An 18,278-nucleotide genomic window follows, 5' to 3' on the forward strand; every position below is an offset into this window, starting at 1 on the left:
ATGTGCATATTGAATAAGCTAAACTGAGTATTGTCATACAAGTTTTCACTGGGCAACAGTTCTTTGCCAACGAAGCGAATTTCCTTGTTCCGCATTTGTATGACATTACTGATTGCCACGAAGCTCCCACTGTTCAGAAGTACACAACTGTCTTTGAATTATTACAGTTGATGGAGAACGATTCATTTTTATATATTTTATATTGCTGAATCACGTGCTGTAGGTCATCGCTCAAAGGTCCGTCACTGTGTGGTCGCTGCAAAGTTGCTTTGGTGGTGAAGTGCGACTTCGTAATGAATCTTCTATTTGATTTTCATCACTGTCTACTTCAGCATATCTGCGAGCTATCTGTTCCAGCGGCTGATCTCCTTTTCGTGTAATTTATTTTATTGTAGACATGTAGTTTTCGAAGCGGAGAGCGCTGAATTTGTCCAATGTTCCATAGGTTTTAATACCAGAGCAAATGTGCAATAAATTGTGCACATTTTGAGACACTTGTTCTTTACCGTAGATGAGCGCCAAATCCTTCACAAATTGCAGCAACATTTCGTGAGCATAATCCACGTTTGTCCCAACCTGAATATGCGCCTCACTAACTAAAATTGTAACTGCAGAGTGTAACAACAGAAAATGCGTATACATTTCTGATGGTACACTGTTAGAGAAATCTGTGTGAGGTTTAATATACATGTGTGTGAAGCAAATATGCACTACCGCTACTGAAATTTAACATACATTGGTGTAGTGAATTTAATATACATGTGTATTAAATTTAATATACAGGTTAGTATAGCAATGTGCGTGAAAACTCAACCTGCTTTCATTTCTTTAAATCTTGTCAAATATTCCCAATGAAATTAATAATCTAGAATTCATAGACTCAGTTGTTATTTATAATGAAAGTGCAATGTGCAGGTAAAATTTTTCCTAATTTTGCTCTAAATGTTCAAAATTGAAGGGGAATACAATTAATTGTAGGCTAAGTCTGTTTTTTATTTGCTTAATTGAACTTTTCGACTTATAATCTAATTTTATTTTTGGTTAACAGGAAGAATGTATCATGTTTTATTATTTGGAATGGAAAATCACAGCTAAACTTATTTTAAATTTGTGAAAAATGAAATTATATGATTTTTCTTGTAAGTGATTAACATGAATGTATATGAAATTTAATATACGCTTTCTTAATGGCGATTTCATATACTTCATGTATTAATTTTAACACACATGGGTATATTAAATTTAACATTATTTTTAACAGTGTAGGATATGTTTTAGAACAACTGGGCCATTATAGAGCAGAAAAATTCTGAACTCTGTAGCTTTCCAAAAAGCGTACTCTAAACGGGTTCGTCCTGGACGTATGAATTCACTAGGGGCGCTATGGCGTAGTGTCAGTATTTTTTGGGAAATTTTATTAATAGCAGCTGCACCTATCCTTACTTTCAAAGGTCCGGTTAACCAAATTCCAATAAGCCTCTTGACAACACCTAGTAATATTAGACGCATGTAATCTAAGGGTACACTGGATATGCCTCCGAATCGTGAAATTCTTTTCAGGATGGCTTCCTTCGTTCTTCATAGTAAAGGGTCCTATCCCTGGGAAACAAATCTGTCCCTTTTCGCTAGCATTTTTTCTTTTACTTTTGGTTCTAACATATTTCCCACTTATTAAACATTTCGAACAGCTATCGTATCCAGTATGTCCTTCAAGGTATAAAACAAATGCTTTAGCTGGTATATAGCATATTAAATCATTAAAAGAAACTGAAACATTTTCATCCTGCAGTCCATTAGTTGTTAAATTAATTTTTTCTTCAACGAATGGTTTCAGGAATTCGTTAGCACTTTTTGGCTTCTTTTTCCCATAAAAAGCTCCAACAGGATATACTTTCTTACAATCCAATTCTGAACATAAAATGAGCCACAAGCCTTCGGCGGCTGAATTAAAAATTGGTAGACCGTCAATGTTTACGACTAATCTTATATGCTTTAGCTCTTTTCCTCGACGTTTGTATTCACTGAGTATAGACCTAATAGCTTTTTCCAAGCCGAAATGTTAGTACTCATCACCATCTATTTCAGAAATTTGAGTAAATCGTAGAGTGCTCAGTAAAGTACGAGTGTCGTTCGGTAAATCTACGTGGATAATCGTTCTCAGGATCAAAAGCAGAGCGGTTAAGGCAACAAGGGTTATTCGAAATGCAAGCGCCCATACTCGAAATTTCCTTCTCAAAGTCCTTCCTGCTTCCGAAAATTTACTTTCACGCAAATTCTCTTCACATTCGTGTGAATCCTCTTCCAATTTCTTTCTTAGAATTTGTTCATGCTTCGAGTCTGCTTCCATATTCCTATATTTTGCTCGTAAACATTCTATTTCAGGCAATGAACAATCGCTACTCACATCCGAGTTTAAAAATTCTTCATCTCCATACGAGTGTTGACTTTCAGTTTCCATTTTAGAGTTCATTACTGGATTAGAAACCATAGAGTCTGCTACTCTTTCAGAAACATGCCCGCTGTCCTGTAGACAATCATCTTCTGAATCCGAGGAGGTACATACACCCAAAAATGTTAAGCTTTCTTCGTTTTCGTAAAGCTTTGAGCTTTCTTCTACATTGTGTTTATCACTATTTTCCTCAATATCAATATCTTCATGTTTACTTGGGCCTTGAATCAGACTTGCATCGCTCTCAGTAGACTGCTCTTATTCATTTTTCAATTGTAAACGATCCGTGACCACCTGATTTTTAATTATACGACGCAAGTGTCGGATGGAATACCCACATAAAGTTGACTTTCTCTTATTTTTCCCCGTATTCATAGTGCAGTGAACTGAAAGAGATGTCAATATTGGATGTACTAATATATTCTCGGATATTAGAAAAGTTTCCAAAAACCAAAAACTAAGATACGTAGCGGAAAAAATGTTATCAAACCCCTAGGGGAAAATATTTTGGCAGTTTGATGTCAGATTTGGCCCAGATCTTGCGTCGTCTAGATCGTCTAGTTAAGACACTCTAGCCTGGCCCAGATCTAGGGCGAACCCACGATCTATAACATAAATATTTCTAAGTGCCCATCAGCCAATTTTTTAAATCATTTTCGAAAAACTGTCAGGGTGTCTAAAATTATATAAAATAATAAACCAGCACTATTAAAAATCAATTTTTTTTGTTTTGGACTTTGACTGTTAAGCCTGGCCCAGATCTGTGGCTGGTCCGCAATCCATAAGATAAAAATTTCTAAATGTCAATCAGCCAAATTTTTTTTTTACCATTTTCGAAAAACTGTCAGGGTGTCTAATATTATATAAAATAATAAATCTACACTATTGAAAATCAATTTTAGTTTTCTTATTTTCTTGACGGTTTAGCCTGGGCCAGATCTGTGGCTAATCCGCAATCCATAAGATAAACATTTTTAAGTGTCAATGAGCAAACATTTTTTTTACCATTTTCGAAAAACTGTCAGGGTGTCGAAAATTATATAAAATAAGAAATTAAGATTATTAAAAATCAATTTTTTTCTTATTTTCTTGACGGTCTAGTCTGGCCCAGACCTGTGGCTGGCCCGCAATCAAGAAGATAAGAATTTCTAAATGTCAATTCGTCAAGTAATGACAGCCGTTCCTGCAGTTCGGACAAAGTACTAGCTCGAACCTTTTAGAATAAAAAACAAACGCATTTTTTGGTAAAGTTTAAGAAAAAATAATATACATTTGAAATGTATCGTAATTGCAGATAGTTTTTCTTATTTTATTAATTCAAAAAGTGACTAGTCTGGCAGGTGACTCATCCGAACTACAGATATGATTCCCTTTATTATTTGGCAAACAGTATCCCTCCAGTTCGAACGTACACAACTAGTTCTCAATCGGTTTCAACACTTAAGTTCGGGTTTAAAAGGTATTTAAAGGGTCGCAATACAGAACTAGGTAACGAAAAATGTATGATTTTTTGAGAGCAGCGAAAAAACATTATGTAAAATCAAAAACACTACTTAATGATAAAACAAAAGTCCACTCCCAAACTGAATTGATGACAAAAAAGTTTGATAAGCATAAGTTATCCGGTTTCGAGGAAATATATTTGGAAGTTGACAATATCAAATGTAAGTGACATAAGTCTCAAATTTGAACAAGGTCCGCTGCGAATTTCGATAAAACGTGCAATTTTAGGTTTAAAAAAATAAAAACTTTATTCCAAGAAATTGAGTTGCTGAATGTTAGTCAACAAGGTTTAATTTAAGAAATTTTGCCAATTCTGAGTAAATCAACCGAGAATTTTGAGGGTGAAGTTTTTTAGGTTTTCAAAAACTGATTTGGATAGCGAGTAAAAATCGAACTTTTAATTTTTTATAAATTAAAAAACTTACTCCCGAGACTTAAGGATGTCGAAAGTGTATAAAAAATATTTTATTAAGAAAATGATTCTGTTCCGAGAAAATGAAGATTTACTGTGACGGTATCGCAGTGTGACAAATAATTTGTCTCTGAAAGTCTCATGAAATAAAGAAAATTATATATTCTTCACCAATAAACTTTGATAATTTAAAAATATAAATTTCTCTAATTAATACCAATTTTAATTAACATTCAATTTCTTTTTAAACATTGCATTTCTGGAAAATATAATTTTTTTCTTTTTGCAACTAAATGAAAAAAACTTTTTAAATTAATTTCTGTCTGAAAAACCTTATATAGAATGCATTTATGGTTGTTAAATTTTATAAGAAATTTTTAATTAAAACTTGAAAAGTTATTTCTAAAAAATGTTCGGTAACCTTATGTGCCCCATTTGGTACAGTGGGCACTAGTCTTCATTTAAACAGTTAAAAAAATTATATCTATTATTACATGGGATTAAAATAGATTACACAAGATTACATAGGATTTCAAAATAGCACATAGGATTACACAAGATTACCAGGGATTACACAAAATTACAGGGATTACACGAGATGACATCAAACAGTGTACACCTGATTACAACAGTGTTCAACCCCTCGGATAAAAACTTCTTGCTCTTTTTTTCATTTTCAACATATTTCAGCTCTAATTTTTCAAAGTATTTATTTTTAATGCACGGTAGGCCAAGTGCACAAGTGCTTACTCGCTGTTTCTCAGGGTCGCTAATTACGAATTTTCGGTAAAAAATTCAATATAGGGACGAAAATGTAGAAAAGTTAATAGATTGGGCTCTTATTTGAGGGTTTTGGGGGCCACTGATTACGAATTTTGAGTCAAAAATACAAAAATCAGAAAGGCGGATTCAAAATGGCAGACGAAATTTAAAGAAAATGATGGATTGCACGAAAGTTCTTGCTCAGGGGTTTTAATTATCTATGATTACAAATTTTGGGTTAAAAATACTAAATTGAAAATAGCGGCGAAAATTTAGAACAGCTAGGGCATTGGGTTATCAAAAGTGCTCACTCGGCGCTTCGAAAGGTCGTTCGTTGATTATAAAGTTTTGGTCAAAAACTTGCAATTAAAATGTCTACGTTTTGAGACCCTCTGAACCCGAAAAATAGGTTGTTACTAATGTATCTGTATGCCTGTATGTATTTCTGTGAGCACGGGACCTTAAACAAATTTAATCTATTGGATTGGCCTTTGGTACACTCTTTTAGTATCGAAAACTGAAGGCCAAGCTCGTTAGCCAGCTATTTTGGATACAAATTCAAAAAGTTAGAGCATTTTAGAAATCTTTAAAACCACTTTTTTCAAGTTTTGCAAATTCTATGCATGACCATTCGTAGAACTCAGAATCTCAAACAATTTACCCTAACGACTTTTTTTGACACAAGGAAAATTGTCAGAGTTATAGGATTTTCAAAATAAAAAAAAAAAGAAAATAAACATTTTGAGCCAAACAACGCACGATATGAAAAAAATCAAGAGAACGAAAACGATAACTTGTCGGACATTTTTTTTCTCTTTTTTTAATGACGAAAAGAAAACAATGAAAATAAGTCTGTTTGAATGCCAATACCGAAAGAGCTTAAACAAAAGAGAATTTACAATCACCAAATTACAGTTGTCGATGCATTGACAACTCTGATTTCTGGGCGCGCTCAAACTTGCGAGTCCACATCGCTATGAGAACGTGCCCGCGCAACGGGCAAATTGTATGTTTTTATTTCTGCATATTGTTTTAATTTTCATGAATCCGTTTTATCTTAAGATTGCTGGATTGAAGGTCCAACCTCAAAATTCAATTACCTTATTTTAAAAGAGGTCCGAACATGGGATCCAAACATTACGTCAAAACTATGCTGCAAATATGTCACATCAATATATTATCATTAACAATTTACAATGCAAAGTTTACCTGTATCGAACTCCGAAGTTAATTTGAAGTGATCCATATAAATTTCTATTTATAAAAGAATTATCGTTTGGTATCTGAGAAATGCTTATCGGTATTATTTATTTATTGAATTGCGGAAATTGCATTTTCATAGGTTAGAGCTTGAGTCTAACAGCCTAAAGAATTTTGATTTTAGGCTTGTACAAAAAAATTGAAATGACACAGAAAACTGGTCACCTTAGCTTAAACTTCTTCATTGTAATTATTTATAAATGGAAAACAAAAAATATAATTTTTGTTATCTGTATGTGTTTTTAATAATGGAGAAAGAAAAGGAAATAATGTGCACTTTTTTCAACATTTTGTAGTGACCACCAGTCGCTGATATCAAAACTAAACTCTTCAAAAAGAAATTATTTTTAGAACATCTGTATATTTTTTGACATTATTGAAAGCTGTAGCTAAATTTTTCACTTGGGATTTATTTTTCCTCTGTATTATAATCTTCAAATGGCTATTTAACATCAAAATACTAGTAACAAAAAACATATGTTTTAATGATTGTAAATTGAATTCTGTACAAAAAACCTTTGAAAATAAATTGCGATGAGACAAGTGCGCGGTTGTTTTGTATGTAAAAAATTGCGAATACGTCAAAAGAGATGCAAAATACAGCATTTCCATTGGCTGCAGGAATATGCAACCGCCATTCCGGTTCCTGGAGAATTCGCGGGAAACAGTGCAATAAGCATGTCGTATAGTTTAATTAAAATTAAGTTTCGAATATAAGAAAAATGGTCTGCTACAGTGCTCCGTTTTGTAAAAATAGAAGCGAGGATGGATTTAAAATTTACCGTTTTCCACTAGGGCGAAGAGAAAGACTGTCAATGTGGATCATAAATTGTAGACGCGACAAATGGAAACCGAATTTAAATTCAAGATTATGCGAAATTATTACTAATATTTATGACTATCACAATATAATTCAAATATAGGGGGTCTGAAGATTATGTTTACGTGTAATTAAATTGCCTATGAGCATTTTTTTTATATATTTAAGCGAAATGAGATCGTGAAGAAAGTAAGGTTAGGAACCCGTTATTCTACAGAACGATGCACATTAACCTACGCAAATAAAATGGCCGTATGATGTGAAATCTAAATAGCTATAATAATAAACTCTTGAAAAAGTATTGTATTAATGTTTGAACTATAGTCTATTATTATTTTATTGCTTTTTTAATATTTATTTAAAAAATCATATAATTATTTCATGTATTATATCACATGTAATTTTATTCATAATTTATTTTTTGATAACATTGCTTCAGTATAATTTTAAAATAAATAATCTATATTATGTAAGTGTATCCAAATAATTTGATATCAATTTAGCGATTTTGAATTTGGCGGGGAACCAGAATGGCAGCTTACATATTCCTATCTAATATAGTACTTTAATTGTAGTACAGCATGACGCATGTGCAATTAAGAAAGTTATGGTCCGTTACAACAACGTGAAAAGTGCGATTATTTGAAAATTACAAAATTCGCATGCACAAATCGAAAGTTCTAAAACAAAAGATAGAAGAAGCAGTCACATCTCGACCTGCCTCGTGTTGCGTTGATCTCGGCGTGTATTATGTTTTAATTATATTTGATTTAATTGCGTCTAACAAAATACCGCATTTTGTCTTTGTCTTTTATCTCACAATTTTCGCCATAAAATGTGATAAAAGTTCCTATTTAAGTACTCATCTCAGGTAAGATTATCCAATACGTTCCTGAACGTGTAGTTGAATATGTAGGATTATTTAATGAATTTTGAAAAAGTTTTCGAGGAGATCCATGAGTCTATTAATACTCGTGCATTTTCACGAGGAATTTGTAAGTCTTCTCGGATTTCCTTGCCTTTTCCTGATCCAAAATTAAGCTAAACAATGAAATTTGTACATTTTTCATAGGCCAACATGTCGCCACCTAATGCTGAAAAGTTCGCAGTGATTGAATTCCATGAAGGAATGGAAATCATTTGCACCAAATGGGCCACATTTCAACAATAATATTTGATAGTAGCAAGTTATTTCCCTCCATATGAAACTGAGAAAGAAATCGATCAAATCCTGTAAGATGATACAGAGATAGGTGAGGATTGGACTGATGAAGATGGAAACCCATATCTAGTTGAAAAGGTTAACCCTATTGAAAAATACGATTTCGCATACGAAGTCGTATGCGACATCGTATATGACGTATGCGAAATCGTATACGACGTCATATATGACATCGTATACGAAGCCGTAATTTGGGATAGTTTACGATGTCGTATACGATGTTGGTTACGACTTGCATAAATTTGTTAATTAATGATATTTAGTTCATGTAAATATTTAATTGATTAGAAACTTGAGGGTAATTATCAGCGCCGCATCATTTTCTTGAACTTTATTCATTTTTTCTGGGGTCAGGGGCCCCCTGGGGCCTGGGGCACTAGTCCCACCATGCCCCTTGGTAAATCCAGTGCTGGTAATTATAGAACCGGATGACTACATTGCTTTTACCAGGGTGGTTTGAATTTCATGATAAGCAAAAAATGAAAAAGTTTTCTGCATAACAAAGGCTAAAATTAATAAGCGGAAAATAATAATTTCATTTTTAATACATGTATATCAAAGAAGCACATTTATTGAGCAACTTCAGGTATGTACATGTATGTTTAAATAATATTGTTTTTAATAGAAGCAAAAACTGCAGAAATCGTCACATATATTAATTTAATACTATACTCTCGTGAGGTATATTAAACATATCAGATTTCCACTTCACCTTTTTCATGGATATTGCCAATTCCACACAGAATGAGATGTGGAGCTGCGGACTTGGGAAAGCTAAAAAAGGGACTAATGATAGTGTATAAATAATAACATTTTTAGACAACAGAACAAAATATGTCGAAAATTTTTTTTGGGATGGTAAGAATGCATTAGCACATACACGTACCTTAGTCAATTTTCTTTACTTTAATAAATCTTCAGGTCGGCATCTCATTTCGTGCAGTATTGGTATGGTTCTGGAAATTGTCGGTAAGGTAGAAATCAGTTAAGTGTCATAGGCCCTTTATAACAAGAAAGCAAATCTAATGCGGCAACAAATTAATATCCTTATTTTTAAAGCAATAAAACAATTTTATAAAAATATATTACGAAAAAAATATAAATTCGATGTTTTTAAGTAATGTTACTATTTTTTTGGTCGATCCAGCGTGAATGGAAAACCGAAACGTTTAGTCAACTGAATTTAAAATGCAATCTGAACTATCCATTGAAATTGTCCATCTAATAACAACATTTTTATTGAAAAACAGGCTTGCAATAGAATGTACCTAACTCTGCGAAGAATTCAGTTCGGAAGTTTTTTAAAACGCCCTCAAAAGGATTATTAAACTTCGCACCAATCAAATCCTACTTAAAATATTTTCGAAAAATAGAGGCCAGGATAGCATGTGAGAAAAACTTTCACTCTCTGCATGCTTTATAAAAGTGATTAGAAAAATTTGAACTTCGCTGAGTTAAAGTATGAAATCTCCTCTTTAAAATCAGACCAAGAGCACAGTAACATATGTACTAGATCTTCAATTGTCATAAAAATTGTGGCCAATTTAAGAACTACTACATATTTTATTAGAAACTTGGTCTAATTTTAGTCAGAAAATTTCAGACTTAGGGTTTGCAAAGTTTTAATTTTTTTATTCACTTTTTTTAAAAATGCAAAAAGCAAAGGTAAGAATCTAAAATTGGTCAAAAACGGATAATAGGTTGATTTTTCTTACATGTTTTCTCTGTCCCTATTAATCGGAAATGCTTTAAGTGGGATTCAATCTACGCGTAATTTTGAAAAGGTTTCTAATTTTTTTCGAAATATTTACACGATTCCCACGGGGTCATTCACAAAATACGTGATACACTTTTCAGGAATTCCCCCCCCCCCCGCCCTCCGCGTGATTCTTTTTCCATTGTGTTTAGCATGGAGAATGATTCTTCGGCAGACCCCCACCCACCCCTAAATGTATCACGTATTTCGTGAATGACCCCTACCTTATCGATGTTGTTTTTTCAATAACTCACATTCACATTAATTAGCATATTTTGTTCAAAACTTTAGAAAAACAAATAGAAAGCACTAAGGAACATTTTCATGATCCTATATTTCTGACATTACAGACAAAATTCAACAATTTTTCAAAATTGAAGTTTTTCGTAGTTCTAAATATTGAGGATCATATGAAAGTTAATTAGTGCCATATAATTAATTTTTGAAGTTTTCTTCTTAATGTCCCAAATCGTGTGGATGTGAGTAGTTGCGCAAAAAATGTCTATAAAGTTATAAAGTATTGTTTGGATTAGTATTACAATTGATAAGTATTGATGGGTAAGTATTTCATACACAGTAAATGATTACTGGAAACGCAACTGAATTTCATGCAAATGAGACTGATTGCTTTTATACAATTATGCCTAAACCAGTGTAATAATTAGTAAAACTTCTCATACAACAGCAATAATATCATAAGAAATCGGTCCACTCCTTTCACAAACAATAGCTCGCGAGTATCCGATTCGAGTTCCTTTCTAACATTTCAATATTTTTGTGGTATCATACAGTTTATTCGACATATACTTGGAAACTTTCCTCACTCGAGTTTCTCGTGCCGCTCCCCTGACACCAGCATCAGTTACTTCCTTGTAAAGTAATTCTGTAAAAATAAAATTTGAGGTTTTAGTTTGAAAACAGAAAGTAAAGATTTAACAGATTACTGCTGACAGACAAAACAGTAAAATGAAAAATGATCGCACTACATACTTTTTACTAAATCGTATTTTGCCGGCGTTAGCTCCTTTTTGGACGTATCCTCAGGATCATTTTCCTTATTAGAATCCCTCAAATATCTCTTTCTCAGAGTTTCTCGACCCCAAATTACTTCTGCCAAGTCTCGCACGAACTTGGAATCGTTTTTTCTAAACATCGTCTCCCAGACATCGATATGTAAATGTATATTTTCCCCAAGATGAATCTATTTAAGGCACACCATAATTTTAATATAGAAATTGAGATCTGTTATAAAATACTATATCATTGTAATCAATTAAACCTATTGTCAATAAAATAAAATGTATTTCTTTTTAAAGTGATTACTATGAAAAAATCAAAACGTTTTGGCTGGTAAGTAAAACAGCAAATACATGAGTGCTACATTCAGTAAAGAACAGAAAAATTATCTGTATTGTTTTCTACTGATAATATTTGTAAATTGTTTATTTCAAATTGGAAGGCGTTTTTACATACAATTATGGAATTTTATAAACAACAAAATCTGTAATTATTTTGAAATGCTCAAAATAAAAAAAGGAAAGCTTTTTCCGAAGTACCTTTATTTTCAACATTCATATGAAATGCTGAATTTTCAATTTTTCCCTTTTATAAGTTTTAATTTAAAATTAAAATTGAAATGACTGCATTTTGAACAACATAATTAGCTATTTTAAATTATTTCAATTAAAATTCTTAAATCAATTCTTGGTAAATAAAAATTGAGCCACCTGACCCCATCAACTCTTTGACGGAACATTTTATGTGGATGGCGGCTCAGTTTTATTAGTTTTAAATTAGGTTTGCATTCCTTTATTTTCCAACGTTCCATAATCAAACTTTGCGTTTTTAATGTTTACCATTAAATATTACTTAATTTTTAAACTTTTTTTTTTAATAATTCAGTTTTTAATATTTATTGTTGAAACACTTTTAATTTTAAACGGTGAAAATGATGGTAACTTTTTTTCTAGACCTTAAAAAAAAAGTTTGTTTAATCAATTTAAAGTTTTTAATTACAAATAATACAATTGTACTTCCATTGTATTTTAAACAATCCAATTTTCAAAATTTTATTCTGAAATTTCTTAATGTCGAGATCTTCTGTTTAAACTTTTTTTAATACTTTCAATGCCCAATTATTGAATATAAATCTCTATTACTTAACAAATGGTACCAGTCGAATTCATTTGCATTATATCCGAAATAATGTGATTTTTGCTTACTCATAGAGGAAGCTTTCTAATAGGAACAATTAAAAAAAAAGAAATTGATTTAATTAAACGTTCATTAATTAAGAAATGTATAATACAATAGTCTAATTTTTACCAGTAGTATTTTAAAGCTGACCAAAGAATGTTTAAAAATATTTATTAACTTTTTTTGAGCAAACTACAATAACATTTTGATTTGATTCAATGTTCTTGTAAGATGTATATAATTACTTGGTTGAAAATGGATCGACTGACCTATAATATTAATACATTTCATAATTTTATAGCACAAATTATCCCATTAACACAATTTGAAGTATATTCCAGACTAGAAAAGATTCTTTGATTCGAGACAAATCGATTGACCTGTAGTATTTATCCACTGTATTGAAGAGTACAGAAGTTATGATCATTCATATAATTTAAAAAATGGGTTGTAAACAGAAAAAAGCAATGTGTTCATCAAATAAGCCCCATGTAATTGTATATAAATATATTTCGAAAAATTTTAAACACTCTCAATTCGAAATTATTAATTATTTTTTCTAACACTTTTTAAGCTCTTCATATCTTAAAATGTAACTAAGTAACTGCTCTTTAAAAAACATCTTGGAAAAGTGACTTTAGAGACAGATCTGTTAAGAGTATAATGTGGAAGCCCCTAAAAAATGTAGGAATACATACTATATCGGCATCCGCATTATATTCTTCAATTGGTGGGAGTCTTCTTTGTGCTAAACAAGGCGTTGAATGTCGGCAGTTGTCTCTTAAAGGATTCCTGATAAGTTCTGCAGTTCCAGAGTTTCTACAACTGGAATCGCGTGTCGGCAGGACTTCCCTATTAGTCTCTCTCAGAGGAGTTCAGATCAGTAGCTGCTCAGTTTCAGAGTTTCTACAACTAGATTCGCGTGTCGGCACTACTTGTTTACTAGTTTCTCTAGAAGAAGTCCTGATCAGTAATTGCTCAGTTCCAGAATTTATAGTACTAGAATCACATCTCGGCATCAGTTCTCTTCTGGAGGGTGGTGTGTTTTCATGCATTATTCTTATAGGAGTAGATTTAGGTTCTTCAGTAATTCCGTCTGAAGGGTAAGAATTTATTAAGAAATTAAGATTAGTAAGAATATAAGAGTAGCAAGCAAAAAAGGTTATTTCAAAAGTGTGTACCATCATAATTCAAATCTTCGAAAACTTCTTTATCATCAATAATAAGCGTATCGTTCGAATGCAATTCTCCCAACTCATCAGTCCCTAATAATAAGGAAATACATTACAACATAGAAACTTTATTGATTTCATATGTGAAAAATAGTTTCAAGTACCTATATACCATCGTTCTTATAAGATGCCTTGCATTCATCACTGTCCGAGCTATCAATAATGGTTCTTCGGGTTTTCATTAAATTGAAGTGCCTAGACAGAATTTTTTCGCTTTCATACTCCTTTGCCTCTTTTGTTGGGAACTCAAGCTTTCTCCTAATAGACTACGAAAGTATATAAAGTTATGTAATAAGAATAATAGTAATCAATAGAACAATAAACAAGAAGAATAATCTAAATATCATAATTTTTTTTTAGTAAACCAAAATTTTTTATATTTAATAGTATATTGGGTGACGAGGGTGGAAAGGTGACGAATTTACGAGTGTAAATCTTTGCTTCGACCCGTCATGCATACAATTTTTCATCATATCGATAATCGAAATTCGTCTTGAGATGCCTGAGGGGCGGGCCGACAATCGAGTTTTCTACTCTAGGCAAAAAAGTGACAGATCTTTATTGCTTTGATGAAAAAGACTTTTTATGCTTGAATAGGGAAAGATTATATCAAAGGACTTCAATTTCACTGCAGTTATGAACAATAGTGTGGCTCTAAACGAATTTTTACAAACAGAAAATTAGCAGAATGTCAACGTATTTTCGCCCACCTAATTCCCAGTTATTTCGCTGTTGTAAATATAAAATCTCCTTACTAGAACCACTAATAAAATGTATTCAACATTTAAGGTTTACTTAAGTGTAATTTTATTATTTTCTTCGGCACATTCATGAAAACCGCTGGTGTTCGAGCATGTGAAGCAGGCTGCACGTTGAGGTTTGATGACTAGGGAAAAAAACTGGGATGAAAGCTTAAAAACAGGGGCCTCGCCCCCGAACCTTCCAGCCGTCCCACGCCCGCACCTACGTGCGTTCGTCTCCTAGTATCGCTTCAAAAAACGCGAAAATCCGCGTATTTCGAACATGTTTGTAAGAAAATTTCGTGTACGTTAACCTTTCAGCGGGCGCGCCCTGTACTTTCCGGTGAGCGAGCGCGTGTCGTAAATTTTACGTAATTCAGGTTTATCCAAGTTAACGAAAGAATTCCATGTGAAACGGACACAAAATTTTAAATCTGAAAACAGAAGTCAGGTTATGTTCAAAACCTATCAATAATATTGAGCAACCCCTCAAATTCACCCCTATCTCTTTTCACGAAACAATTCCAAAATGTCCTCATGTAAAACAGCTGTATAATTAAAAAAAATATTTTTTTTTCATTTTTCTCATTTATTATAAATAAATTTAAAAAATAATGTTGCAAGAAGCAATTTAACACTTTTAGTATTGTTTTAATTTAAATTTTACTTAATTCTCAAATGCTCAATAAGAATTTTATAATTTTAGTATGTGTTAATAAACCTTTAAAATTTTTTTTTGATTGGCTGTCTTACACGTGAAAAAATACTAGCTGTTGAAAAAAAATTTTCAACAGGAAAAATACCTTCATAGAGTATATGGTTCTTATTTGACTACTTTTATAGAATGCATACTATTCATTGCAGAAAAAGATGTTATTTGTTATAAAAACTCAGGCGTGAAAGGGCTAAATTTTGTTTACTAATCTATTCATTAAGTATATATCTTACTTATTTATGCTTTAGCTGTTTACGCCTTCCTTTCACTTTTTTGTGCCGTTCACTAGATGAGAATTTCGAAGAGAAGCTAATGTTGCGTTTGTTAGGTAATTTAAGATGTTTCTCATTCTTCTGTCGTAGAATGTCGTCTTCGCTTTCTGAAAAGGAACGGTTTAAAAAAAACTTTTTCCCATTCTATTTGCCGAAAAAGTCAAATTTGTATTGTCTTCATTTAGATAAAAATTTAATTGTGTTAACACAAAAAAAGTGACAAAGAAATTCCATTTACAAAGCCAACCATACGGATGGTTTTTCTAATTTCCGGTCATTTACCGATACACTTTCAGTGAATTTTTCATTTCCCAGATCCCTACTTATTCTTTTTTTAATTTCCACGTTCTAGCTCAGAATTTTAATTGTTTTAAGAAATTCCCTGTACCAAATTAAAAGCATACATTTTTTTTAAATCCCCACTTTTAAGTCAGAAGCATAAGTCTTTTCGAGTATTTCCTGTTCTAAGTAAAAATTTAAATCTCATGAAAAATTCATTACCGCTAAGTCAAAATTATAATTTTTCTCAAAAACTAAATGTTTAAATTCAGAATTATGCTTCATTAAGCTTCTCTTTTAAATCCAGTTCTAACCCACAATTGTAATATTGTGTTTGAAAATCCATTCAAATAACTAAAAATGACTATTCTTTTTCAAATTTTTTTGTTCAAAGTCAGAACTATAATATATTTAAAAAATTAAATTTTGAAATTCAGAATTACGCAAATATATCTTTCAAAACCTTCTGTCCAATTCCCGATGTTACAATTTCAGATAAATCATTTTAATTGTTCGTTTCGTGACTGATCAAACTGAGTTATAAAATATCAAGAAAATTAAATAAAATTGCCGATAATTTCCAGGTGAACAAGATTTTCAGCCTTTTTCGGTTACTCGGAAAATTTATTTTTTTGGTTAAATTTAACCATTCTTGAGCTGACCTGAGGAGAATTAGTTCACATAGCATACAAAAGAAATGTTACTACTTCATCAAACATGAAGAATTAATATTTAAAAATTTAAGTATTAACATTTTTAATAATAAAAGAAGAATTTGCTTTATGTGTCAAATATTCAAACTTTAACTTACCTCCTAAAATAATAATGAATGCATTGAGCAACATGTCATTTTTTCCTTTGTCACCGTTTAACCAAACTTTATACTTATGGTTTCTAATGAAGCCATTTTCAGTTTGCGGGAGATGATTACGAATACAGTTTGTAGACACTATTTTCTCAATTCCATTGGCAAACATCACGTATGCATGAGTTAGAGAAATATCTGCCATTGAAACGGTATGTTTCAATTTTTTCATACAATTTTCTTTCAACCAAATATATTTACAAAGCCACTGGCACGCTCGCACAAACACTGTCTCGCACGTTTTCGCAAGCTCTCGGGACTTCCCTATCTTCGATCAGTGTCCCCAACCTTGGGAATTTTTTCAACTGCGCTTGCGCTGCGCCGTCAACCCAATTGGTCACTGTTAGCGGGCTGATTTTGAATTATACAAATATTCAGATATAATATTTATAATAAATGATGATTGAAAAATGCTAAATACAATTTTCTTAATCGTAAAATAAGATTTTGAAGTGACAAAGACAAAAAATTAGATTTTAATTAAAAAGAGGCTGTGAATCCTGCCTTAAGAGAAATACATCATCTTTGTTTGTCCCAATGATTAAGGCCATGTGATAAGCGTGTCGCGTGGCCAGATTCCTACCTTACCGACATGTTTTTTCCAACTCACTATCCCACGAAACGCCATATCGAGTTGAAAATTTGGGATACTAATAAGAAGCACTAAGAATCTTGGGCCTGGTCCTAAGTTTGTACAAAGAAGAAAAAAGTTTTTTGTTGTAATTAATTTTTTTGGCTTTTTTTATAATTATTAAAATTTAGAACCAGACCCACCTTTCTTACTGCTTCTTATTTTTTATCCCCAATTTTCAACTCGATGTGGCGCTTCGTGTGCAAATAACTTGGGAAATAAATTAATTGAGGTTAAAGATGGAACCTGGACACGTAACCCACTCGTCACATGGCCTTAGTCTCGTATGTGTCGAGTTTTAACATTAATTTTTTGTTCATTTCCGAAAATTTGACTTCAAATAAAATCACTAAAATTTCTAAAAATGAATTAAGAATAATTAGTTACTGCCCTGAGATATGTTACATTATACATTTTTTTAATAACTTTAAGCAGAACTGAATTACAATTACTAAATTATTTACTGTATAAATATTATAAAATATATAATATTGTATACAAATAATCAAATCATATTTATACTATTAAAAATAATATTTTTTTCTTACAACTAAACCTTCTGTTTACATTTTTATTAAAATTTTGAAATGCTAAATTAAAGAACAAATCTTTTTTTTCTCAATTCAGAATTAATAACGTTTGTTGTATGAAGAATGCATTATTTTTTCATCGGTTACTAAAGAATTCGCATTTAGGATAAAGGAATTACATTGGATGCATTTTTCAATCATTACTTATCATAAATATTAAATCTGAATATTTATATAATTCAAAATCACCTCGCTAACAGTGACCAATCGTGTGTTCGGCGCGACGCAAGCGCAGTTCAAAAAGTTCCCAAGATTGGGGCAGAGTCTCAGAGCTGCCAGATCGTGGATGAAATTTACCCCCACCATACCTACCGTTTGGGAGCCGCAAAACAGAAGGTGCATGATTACCACTGTGAGTTCGTATGTAAGCCGAAAATGCACGATTCGACTTCTGTGTTCTGCTGTACGATGATTGCCGATCTGAAGGCTTCGGAAGCCTTCGGTGGTCTCCTATATATATCTCGCTCCCCATTTGAGAGAAACTGAAGAAATTGGCGATTTGGATGTTTTGCGTGATTCTTAATTTCATGCATGCGTCGATTTTCAGGTTATGTTTTCCAGGTGTACATAATAT

General features: G+C 32.1%; 1 protein-coding gene across 3 annotated transcripts in view; it reads left to right on the forward strand.

Moving 5' to 3' along the window:
* Window positions 1-7,860: 7,860 nt before the first annotated feature.
* LOC117182301 overlaps window positions 7,861-18,278 on the forward strand; it is a 48,150-nt gene continuing 37,732 nt past the window's right edge. The window contains exons 1-2 of one of the 3 annotated variants that reach the window (XM_033375440.1): window positions 7,861-8,077; window positions 8,279-8,506. The gene's annotated coding sequence lies outside the window, so the exon portion shown is untranslated. The remainder of the gene's footprint in view (window positions 8,078-8,278; window positions 8,507-18,278) is intronic. The other 2 variants (XM_033375441.1, XM_033375442.1) reach the window with 2 other exon arrangements.

Source organism: Belonocnema kinseyi, chromosome 10 (assembly GCF_010883055.1).
Source record: "Belonocnema kinseyi isolate 2016_QV_RU_SX_M_011 chromosome 10, B_treatae_v1, whole genome shotgun sequence".
In the NCBI taxonomy this organism is placed as follows: Eukaryota; Metazoa; Arthropoda; class Insecta; order Hymenoptera; family Cynipidae; genus Belonocnema; species Belonocnema kinseyi.